The sequence below is a fragment of the Uloborus diversus genome, chromosome 2, assembly GCF_026930045.1.
Source record: "Uloborus diversus isolate 005 chromosome 2, Udiv.v.3.1, whole genome shotgun sequence".
In the NCBI taxonomy this organism is placed as follows: Eukaryota; Metazoa; Arthropoda; class Arachnida; order Araneae; family Uloboridae; genus Uloborus; species Uloborus diversus.
The window spans coordinates 156,108,700-156,120,611 of record NC_072732.1 but is presented as its reverse complement, the minus strand read 5'-3'; the positions used below and the strand labels follow the sequence as shown (position 1 = coordinate 156,120,611).

The 11,912-nt window shown below is 33.3% G+C and overlaps 1 protein-coding gene across 1 annotated transcript in view; it reads left to right on the top strand.

Moving 5' to 3' along the window:
• Positions 1-7,411: 7,411 nt before the first annotated feature.
• Positions 7,412-11,912, top strand: part of LOC129216104 (dimethyladenosine transferase 1, mitochondrial-like) — a 52,945-nt gene continuing 48,444 nt past the window's right edge. Inside the window, exon 1 of the mRNA XM_054850258.1 lies at positions 7,412-7,539. The gene's annotated coding sequence lies outside the window, so the exon portion shown is untranslated. The remainder of the gene's footprint in view (positions 7,540-11,912) is intronic.

The following is an 11,912-nucleotide window of genomic DNA, read 5'->3' as shown; positions in this document are numbered from 1 at the left end:
CTTGGCTCCGGACACACACAGGAAAGATTTACAACACTAGAAATGGAAATAACACTCAAGGCACAGGCGGGATTCGAACCCACGATCTTCGGCTTCTACCACAAAGCTACGGAGGCCCCCTCGTTGTACTAACTACCTTAATTTTGATAACATATTAATTGACCCCCTTGAGTGCCCACTCAAGGGGATCGTGGCACAAACCGCACCATAGAAATTTTAAGGGGTATCCTGGGTGCTGCTCACGATTGGGGGAGGGGACAACTACGAAACACATAGATGCCGAGGGGTACCCACCTTGGGCACCATCGAAATTGTTATGGGGGGGAAGTATTTCGAGTTGGTATTTTCCCTGTTATGGGGTCTTATAGGGGGGAACCCCTAGATGCAGTAATTTTGCAAACTTTTTCTGCAAAATAATAGTTGCAACATTTTTCATTAGAAATGGTTCATTAAAATTTTTAATATTTTCTCTCTTTTCTTTTTTTGTAACATAGATACAGCATACGCAACTTTCAAGAGAAACAATATTAACTTTTGTGTCAAAATAAACTGTATATCGCTTTTCCAACTCCATGCCGTTATGCATAAGCTTTGGAAAAAGCAGCAATAAATAGTTGGATACTGTGGCAATAAATATTGAGAGTTCAGAGATTGGTAATAAAATGATATGTATGACTTATTAAGAACGTGAGTAAATAGCCCAAGCAGTACTTCCTTGCAAATGAAGAAATTCACAGGACATCAGTGGACGCCCAAAAACAGGAGCACAACCTTAGATATTGGGCTTTGATAGGGGGGGGGGGGGAGCACCTTCATTGAGTCTCAAGCAATTCTCACTAATCCTTGAGTGCTTATGAAAACACGAAGATTGCTAATGAGCCACAAATAAGTCCGTCGTCATTTGGGGTTTCGGGGTATGGGCGCGCATAAGCAAAATTTTAAGGGGGGGAGGGGGTCAGATATTTTTTCCATGGTTTAGTAAGATACTTTCCGCATAGAAACCGATTTCAGTACAGTTTAGAGTTATTAAAATTTGACATTTTTAATAATTTATTCATTAATGGCTAGAGAAATGTTTTTACTTTCTTGCTAGAAAAAAAGTACTAAAAGCAAGGAAGTTCTATTTTCCAAGGTGGGGCTTGAGCCCCCACTTGCCACCCCCCCCCTCCATGTGGACGAAAGGGAGGAAGGTCGAAAGTCCCCCTTGCTTTGGAAAAATAATGCTTTTTATTAGTTATAAGTGGATAGCAGGCGTGTTTTTCGTTGTTTTCCCCAAGTCAATTCCCATTGAGTGCACACCCCCTCCCTCCATGTCAAATTTCGAAATGAAGGACCGCAGAAAAATATTTCCGATTGCGCTGCCCCCTAATAGAGAATATGTTAGAATTCCCCCCCCCCCTCCACTTCAAAGAAAACGCAAACCTACCTGGACTTAAGGCTACCCACCGATTTGTTACGTTAAACTATTATTTATTAATTTATTGCAGCGAAAAGGCAAGGAGCAAGTCACTACTTCATTAAGTTATTTACTTAGCCCAATTTATATAATATGTGCATATAAGTATACCAAGGGCAAATGTATGTTCAAACTGACAAACTAAAAAAATTCCTCTCCTCTCCTACTCCATGAGTAACAGACATTAAATTAACGTGACTAGGGGTGCACCCCCCCCCCTGCCCGTTTAAAAATTCCCTACTCTTGATTTTCTCCTGCAATAGAAACTGAGTATTTTCCGCATCGTTCACTTTTTTTTTTTTTTTTTGAAATGACGAGCCTGTTAGGTGCTTGTACACTCAAAACATCCTTCATTTAAAAAAAAAAAAAAAAAAACCCACAAAACTATGACTTTTTAGTAATTAAAAAAAAAAACGTTTAATACAGAAAATGTTCATATAGCAAACGGATTGAGGAGAAAAAAAAACGATAACACTTGTTTAAAATAGAAATGAATTTTCCAAGTAATGTGTTTCATATGATACATGATAGAATTCTGAATAGATTAAAATTTGACAAACTCTATGTGAAACATAAAGTTAAATAACAATTCTTAATAAAACTATTTAATATATAAAGCTGAATAATTTTCTTGTAAATATACAGGCGTCTCTCGTATTCGTTCCGTGTAGTATCGAAATCGTGTTATACGAGACTTTTTTAAACTTATTAACATATTTTTTTACACTAATTAATCATGTACATAGTAAAAATCATGTCAATATGAAACCGTGTTATACGAGACTTAGAAATAATGTAAATCAAAGCATGTCTATCGTGTGATATCGAAACCAAGTTTCATGAAAAACAAATTAAAACCTCATTAGAGTTATCAAACATTAACAGAATGTATTAAACAAAAAAAAAATGTCTTCTTTATTAAAGATAACTTTCGTGTTATATCAAAACCATGAAGTATTAAATTGAAGTTTCGTACTGTGTAATATCGAAACCGTGTTGCGCAAGTACCATGTTATACCAGGGACGAATGTACTACAGTAAATTTGTTAAAATCGAACGTCAATTACATTGATTGTATTATAAAATAAAACCTGCTAAGTGTGAAGCATATGCAAAATATAATGCTGTGGTTTTATTTTAATTTAGAAGCAAAATTACCCTCTTATAATTGTAATGTGTGTTGTTTAAATGCTAACACTGAAAAACACAATTACAGCATATAACTAAATCCAGAATAAAACATTCTTAAAAATAGGATGGTATGATAAATTGAGGAATGTCTCCACATGCTTCTCAGCACTTATTCAACATGGTGCGAATATTTTTAATGCTCTTGCTCAAATGTTCTTGACATTGAAACATGAATATAGCTTAAAATTACTCCTCTGTTAATTTGAAAGGATGATCTTTTTAAAATCCCCACGGGAAATACATGCCTAATGACTATCATGCTAAACTTGTTACCAAACTACTAATTATTTTTATCATTAACTACTAATATAGTGCTTTTGTAGAAAACGATAAATTAAAGTACAAGAAAAATACATTTGACCCAAAGAAAGACAATCATTTTCTATTTTAACTATAGCTTTGAAATTTAATATTTAAATACATAATTGAAAAAACTATATATGTCATGCTTGGGATTTTTGAAACATATCAATAACATAAAGTATATATACCACTACTATTATGCACTTAAGTTTTGCTGATACCTTTTACTTAAAATGCAATGTTGATTTAATGCTCATTTTCTTCACTCACTAGAATACTTTGCTTAATTTCTACTTTCCTCATACCCCTATTTTCTTACACCATAAAATTACAGATAGTGATCTCCAAGTTTTAATGCTAGCATGCCAAAGAAGTTTTGTAAATGCTTTTCTTTTGACATTTATGAAACTTATGCACCAGAAAAAACTAGAGTAGAGCTAACTACAGGAATAACTTAGAAAAGCATATTCATTCTTGGTATGATAACAGCAAGAATTTGTTTTAAAATAAAATAATACAGATTTTTTTTAAGCCGGCTGTGTTACAATTCTAAGCAAAATAATTGTACCAGAAATAAAATATATCTGTGACCAAGTAAAAATATTCAAACCAAACTTTTTATCTCGAGGAAAATTAGCCTAAAAAATGTTAGCATTTATAAAGAGGGTTTTAGTCATAAATTAAGTGACAACATCCCTTTATATTAATTCTGTAAATGCTTTTTAATACATCAGACACAAGAATAATATATTTAGACTACACTATATGACTGATGTTGAATGCACTTGAATTTTAACAAGTCGGTTTTAAAGCATTATTGCCAGCAAAATTAGTACTTCACAGCAGACTTCAATAAAGTAACTGTTGTGCAAGTTCTAAATTCAACTAGTGTGCTTTAAGTTTCCATAACCTCATCCATCTTCTCATTATTCAGGATCAAACAATTGACATCTTGGTAAACTATGGAACCCTTCTGAAAAACAGATACATTAATAAACAAAAATGTATTCATAATTCACAATACAAATTGAACATTCAACTTTGGGCCACATTGAAATAATTATTTTTATACTTATATTCACAGGAAGTTTGTGCATCAGATGAACTTAAAACTGATTTCTGGCTGCAAAGCATAGACCCACCATTTCAAAGATTCTATTGGTTGTTCTTACTCATTGAAAGGTCCAGTTAAAGCATTATTACCAGCAAAATTAAGACTTTGCAGCAGACTTTAATAAAGTAACTGTCATGCAAGGTCTAAATTCAACTAGTGTCATGCTTTAAGTTTCCATGAAATCATCCATCTTCTCGCTATTCAGGATCAAACAATTGCCATCTTGGAAAACTAACATGGAAAAACAATTCTGAAAAATATACAATAAACAAAAAATGTATTCATAATTCACAATACAAATTGAATATTCAACTTTGGGCACATTGAAATAATTATTTTTATACTTATCCCACAGGAAGTTTGTGCATCAGATGAACTTAATACTGATTTCTGACTGCAAAGCATAGACCCAGCATTTCAAAGATTCTAATGGTTGTTCTTGTTCATTGAAAGGTCCAGTTAAAGCATTATTACCAGCAAAATTAAGACTTTGCAGCAGACTTTAATAAAGTAACTGTCATGCAAGGTCTAAATTCAACTAGTGTTGTGCTTTAAGTTTCCATGAAATCATTCAACTTCTCGCTATTCAGGATCAAACAATTGACATCTTGGTAAACTAACATGGAGGAACCCTTCTGAAAAATAAACAATAAAAGAAAAATGTATTCATAATACAAATAGAACATTAAACTTTGGGCACACTGAAATAAAGCATTTTTATACACGTCCGCAGGAATGTTGTGCATCAGATGAACTTGGAACTGATGACTGACCAGTGAAAAATCCACAATCTCAAAGATTTCAATCATTGCTGTAACAATGACTGCTCACTGAAAGGTGAACTTATACTTCAGGTTCTATTGACAAATGTACCAGGTGCCCTACTAATTTAATAGAATAGTGTTTCATGCTTAAATAATTTAGCTCTTAGCAAACTACAAAAATCTTTCATTTGTTGCTAGACAAAGTTAAAGTTCAGTAGAGATTAAAAATCTGGCATATAATTTTAAGTAATGAATTAAACAGCTAAATAGTTTCAATTATGTAAGGATTAGGAAATAAGTATTTTACTCATGATAAATACCTATTTGTTACACATCTATAATGCTGGATAAGAATAATACCTAAAATTCATGAATTTTGACAGTAAATTAAACAGCATACTGATTTCTGACACCAAGAATATGAAAATTAATAAATGTTCATTTTTGGCACATCCGGGAAGGCTAATAGGGAGAATATTCAACAAGAAGAAAAGATATGATAGTTGAAAGGAAGGGGACTTAACAGGAAGAACCTTTACAGATTTAATTTTTGAAGGAAATATTTTGCTGGGAAATTGAACAGTTAAAGGGCTATTCCACGGAAAACGGTAATTTTTTCCTGCATGTGACGTTTTGTATATTTCATAAAAAATAATAATTAAAAAGGATAATGAACAAAATTTTGTTGCTTAAGACATCACAAACGCATGTGTGATTTCTTTAGCCAAAACTTTCTTCTAAAATTATTTCTTTTTTATGAAATACAGAAACTGTCACGTGCGGGACAAAATGACCATTTTCAATGGAATAGGCATAGACATATTTTTTTTCTTCAATGGTTTAAATAATTATTTCTAAACTTATGAGATATGTTTCCTTTACATTGGAACCATAGCTTTCAAAATCTGCAATTTGTTTCGTCATTGCTGTATTAATAGAGCAAAAATATTAGCTTATCCACAAGCAAGTTACCAGAGGTTGACTTTAGATGTTCTGCACGTGACGCATGAAAATAAATTTTAATTTAAATAACAAAATTGTTTCAGAAGTATCTTTGTATCAAATTCAAAGATTAAAATAATTGCTTACCCCAGTCTCATTAAAATATTAAGAGATATGATGAAATGTTAATGAAATTTAAGCGTATTTTTGTCCCACATGTGACGGAGGAATGGCCCTAAATAGTTTCAACTATGCAACAGGAAAAGAAAATAAGTGTCAGAATGAAGTCATTTGATGCTCAACTACACAGGAGACAGAAAGAATCCTTACTTAAGACTTGATATCTGAAAGAAAGTTAATTTTGGCAGAAAATTAAATTTGCTGCTAAATATTCCTAATTGTTCAAGGAACAAAAATGCTTTACAATACGATTTTCAATAGCGTTCATTAGAAACACATCTTTGCACGCTAATGGCTAACAGGAGGAATCTGCCCTTAAGAATAGATGACAGGAATAAATTTAATTCTGGCAGTAATTAAATTAATCATACATCAAAATGGTTTTACTAAATGAAGGAAATTAAACAATTTACTCACGATAACAGATTTCCAGTTGACGCAGATCTACGCACGCTAAAGGCTGACAGGAACAATTCTGACAAAAGTCAACACGTCTGAGAAAAATGATTGTTAATTTTGGATAATTAAGCAACTCAGTAGCTTTAATTATGCAAGGAAAAATCTAAATGTTTCACAAAGGATAAACGTTTAATGATGTGAATACATGCACGCTTACAGGAAGAATCCTTAAGGACGTCTTAAAGAAATGTACGTTAATTTAGGCGGGAAATTAAAAGAAGCCTAATAGTTTCATTCAAGGGGGGGGGGGGAAGCAAAAATCTCAAGCACACAAGAAACGTTTATTTAATGCACCCCTATGCAAGCTAACGTCTAACAACAATTTCCCATATTATATTAGATATCTGAATGACGTCTAATTATGGCATAAATAAATATAAATTTTGTCCGGATAGAAAGTACAGATGCATAGAATGATAATCTAGGAAAAAACCTAAGGCCTAGCCATAATAAATCTTAATACATGGTTTTAATTTCATGACCGTTGTACTGTCCAACCAGATTGCATGGAATTTTCAAACGTCCAGATCAACGAATCTATGTGAATAAGGGGGAAAAGTAAAAATTTGATGCGCGTATTCCGCTCATTTGAATGAGACTCTGCTTCTGCAAAAGCTGACATCGGTAAAAAATAATAAATTTATCCATTTCCGGCTGTAAAACGGTGTTTGTCATTCCATACAATCCGTGGTCAGACAGTAAGCATAAATAAAGGAGAACGCTCTTTTTCAAAATAAAAAAAACAAAAAGATACAACTTAATATAGTCACATCCAAGAAAATATTTCACTTACTTTCATGCATATCTAATTGTAAAACTCTCATCATAATAAATACATCAACACATTACTCATTACAACATTCTTCAAGCCATTTTTTAAACCACGCACGAGGTACAGGAAGAATCCTTGTCGCCAAGTCTGAGAATGATATCATTTAGCGCCAAAATATAGGGTTGCCTCCCGTTTATCTGTCAGGATCGTTCCTGCATTGACCGATTTTCATGCTAATTTTTTTTATTTTTTGTTCGTTTCGGTAGTTTTAAAGTATTTTGATAATGTTGAATCATTGAATGATGTACGATGTCTTATAACTAATTTGGTTATTTATGAAAGAAATAACAGTAATTCGGTATGATTTGTGGATAAAATAATTTTATACTTTCATATCATCCCATATTTATTTATCGTTATTTTATAACTGTATCACAGTGGCGGATCCAGCCGATTGTTTTGGGAGGAGCCATCCGAAATTTTTGAAAAAACTCCCCAGGGCCGAATTTAGCTCCATGCCGCCGCTAGGCAAATTTGAAATCTGCTGCCCCCCCCTCCCCCTAAAAGAAGCAAAATATCCTTGACTTAAAAAAACGTAAAAAAGTGTTCCCCAGATTCAAACTGTCAAACTTATGAAGAAATGATGGCGTTTCACATTCTGAGACGCGCCAATGAAATGATCACAGTGATCTCACAAAAAATTTTTTATTCTGCAAATTTTGATGAGGATTCGGCAAATACCATGATTGAAAAACATTTGACTTTCATAAGATGTGTGAAAGTAATCATTATTAAATTACAAGAAAAAATTGCCCCTGTGGAAAATGAAAGAATGCTAATATTTTATTGTCAAGAACAACAAATTTATTTAAAAAATATGTCGTTGAAGCAAAATTTGCCGCCCCTAAAATTTTTTCCGCCTTAGGCAGCTGCCTACTTTGCCTATTGGAAAATTGGGCAATGATAACTCCACAGAAATTTTATTGAAATGAAGTTTTAAAAACTCAATTTTCGGGGTATCGAGACATTAGGTGAGGGGGTGGATTTAGGAATCTCCCTCGAAAATATTTCAAAATTTATATTTCTGAGTAATTTTCGAAAATTAGGAAACTATAAACGCATTTTGTGATTTTTTGATGATGTATAGAGAATGGTCAGATTTCGGGCGCTGGCCCCAAAATATTTTTGGGGCCAGCGCCCAAAACTGCTTTTGAAACAGCGCCCAAAATTATTTTTTGAAAGTAAAGCTTAGAAACCAAAATATACTGTCATACATTGATAAGTTAGAAGAGGGGGGGGGGGGGATGCTCTTCTATAGCTCTTCAGTTGTCCAGCCTAAAAATGCACCTTTAGGTAATGTTTGCTTACATTAAAGGAAGTGTGAAGGTGCTTAGAATCCTTCCTTCCTGGAAATATTTTATCTTTGAGACTCTATAAATTCGATTTTTAAATATAGTTATATATATTTTAGAAAGGGATGGAAGATTCATGAGATCCTCCAAAAAACCTCCTTTTAAAGCTATCATCACGATATAAACTAGGGAGGGAGGGGGTCTTATCAAAACTCGTTTGTAATTGAAGTCCCCCCCCCCCCCAAAAAAAAAAATCATTTAAGTTACTTTTCAGCAAGTTAAGTGATAAGGGCTGGACAGGTTAGTTTCCATTGACATTTTTTCCAAATAAAAGACTTAAAATGCAATTTTTTGCTACAGATCAAGGCATTTGTGAAAGGGCATGGGAAAAGGTGGTTCTTCTCCTAGTTTCGTAATTAAAACCATAAAAAATAAAATGTCCAGCCTAAAAATGCACCTTTAGGTAATGTTTGCTTACATTAAAGGAAGTTTGGAAGTGCTTAAACTATTTCCTTCCTGCAAATATTTTGCCTTCGAGGATCTAAAAATTCGATTTTTAACTATATTTATACACATTTTAGAAAGGGATGTAAAATTTTGTGAGCTCCTCCAAAAAACCTCCTTCCTCCTCATGATATAAACTAGGGAGGGAGGGGGTCCTATCAAAACTTGTTTGTAATTGAAGTCCCAAAAAAATTCATTTAAGTTGCTTTTAAGCAAGTTAAGTGATAAGGACTGTTACAATAAGCTAGTTTCCGTTGACATTTTTTCCAAATAAAAGACTTAAAGGGAACATTTATAGGCCACCCAACTTAAGCCAGGGTCAAGATGAACAGATGTTTAGTATTATTAGTGACATTTCAAGCAAGGGGTCAGTCATTATAATGGGAGATTTTAATTTTCCAGGAATTGATTGGAATAATTTTTACCATAGTAATAGCAGAGAAGAGGAAATTTTGAAAGTAATTGGTGACTTTTTTAGATCAAATTATAACTCAGGGTACTCGACAGGATGTGATTCTGGATCAGGGTTGGCTTTTTGCCGGCAGAAACTGGTTTTTGCCCTGCCAGTGGCAGAAACTGGTTATAACCGGTAAAAACCGGCAGAAACTGGTAGAAACTGGCAAAAACTAGAAAACTTTTTAAATAGCTCTAGTAATTACTTAATGACAGGCAATTAAGTAAAATAAAAAATATAACTCCATTTCGTCATTGCAAAAACTTAATATAATAGTTATTTAATAATTAGTGTAAAAATATGTTAAATAACAAAACTGACATTTAAAAGCAAAGTAAAATTTATCATAGTTGAAATTGCTATGTGTTCGAAATGTTAGCCTTTTAATGTTGTAAGTAACAAATTTTTCAGTTTGTTGTTTATAATTATTTTGTTTGCATTTAATATAAAGTGAAATATATATATATATATATATATCAAATATTTAAATAAATACAGATTTGTTTTATTTCATTAAACTCTAAAATTCAAGAACTTCTCATTTTACACTTAATATAACTGAACAAAGCTATTCTCAAAGAGCTTAATCAAGCAGTTACTGATAATCATTTACTCGCCTATATGCTCCATCCAAAGTATTTGGGAGTAAATTTATCATGTAATCAAGAAGAAAGTGCCCGCATTTTACTCACAAATATTAACCCTGATTATGTACCTTATACCATTTCTTTACAAAACAAATCGGCCCCTTTTCCCAAAACCTATTTTTCCAATCACGTTGTAACAACTACTCCAAATACCACATGGTGGTCCAGTTTGAAAAAATGTGCTATAGATGAAAGTTATGTGAGTCTTGCTTGTTCTTTGATGATAATGCCAGCTAGTTCTGCTGGGATTGAAAGAACCTTCTCAAATTTCTCCTCTGTGCACAACAAATTGGGAAATTGGTTAGGTTTAGAAACAGCGTCAAAACTTTTATTTTGTTACAGGCTGCTGCAGTGGGAAAACAATGTAAAATTTGATTTTGAATGGTGATAGTGTTGTAAATAAATTGTATTTGGGTTAATATTTAATTATTTTCCTTATACATTTTCTATTGTATGTCAGGAGTTGCATTTATGTCATTTTTTGAGTTTCTGCCATAAATGTGGCAGAAAGGGGTTTTTGCCATGCCGGTTTTAACCGGTTTCTACCAGTGGTTTTTACCACCTCGGCAAAAACCTGCCAACCCTGTTTTGGATCTAGTTTTCTGTGATATGGAAGGTTCTGTTCAGGGGTTATGTGTAGGGGAACACATTGGAGACAGTGACCACAACAGTATTAGGTTTGGGATTAAATTTGATACGCACAAAGTAGAGAATTTTAGGTTTGTGCCCAATTTCAGAAATACTGATTTTGTGGCACTTAGGCAGAGTTTGAAAGCAGTTTTTTCTTCTGGATTGGACAATAGCTATGTGAATCTTCAGTGGGCAGAGTTTAAGGAAAAGCTAGCGAAAACGGTTGGGGATCATGTTTCTTTTAGGAGAAAGGGTGTCAACACTAAAATTTGGCCAATGTGGTTCTCCAGAGAAACTAAAGATGCTCTAAATTACAAGCAAGCTGCATTTCATAGGTTTAGAGAAACTGGTCACAGTGCAGATAGGCTCCAATATTGTAAGGCAAGGCGTAAATTTAAGTGTTTGGTACGGATTCAGAAAAGAATGTTGGAGCAAAGAACTGGCAGATAACATAAACAGGAATCCCAAGAGGTTTTTTGCATACGCTAATTTGGGGAAAGTTCGAAATAGTCATATTGGGCCACTGGTTGATGAGCACGGAATTTTAATTCAGGACGATAATGATATTGCTAATGTTCTTAATAACTTTTTTCGAGTGTTTTTAACGATAACTGTATCTCAACAGTTGACACCAAAAAGACACAAGCTATAGTACAGTTTGAAGACTTTGTATTTTCCAGGGATGACGTTTTACTTCATTTGAAAAAAAATAAAGAGACTAAGGCTCCGGGACCTGATAATATTTATCCAAAAATTTTAGTTGAATGTGCGGAGGAATTAGCAGATGTAATCGTAAATATTTTCAATGCTTCTTATAACTCAGAGACAGTGCCAGAGGACTGGAAGCTGGCTAACATTACACCGCTCTTCAAGAAAGGGTCTAAAGGGAGTGCGGGAAATTATAGACCCGTGAGTCTAACTTCAGTGGTTTGCAAAATTTTTGAAACATTGATAAAAATTAATATGGTAAATTTTCTAGAGATTAGTAATCTATTGACTAGTTTTCAGTACGGTTTCAGGAAAGGTAAAAATCTTGTGCAACTAATTTATTACATTTCTATGATAAAGTTACCATGGCTTTGGACAATAAGAAGCATGTAGATGTTGTTTACCCTGATTTTCAAAAAGCTCTCAATAAGGTACC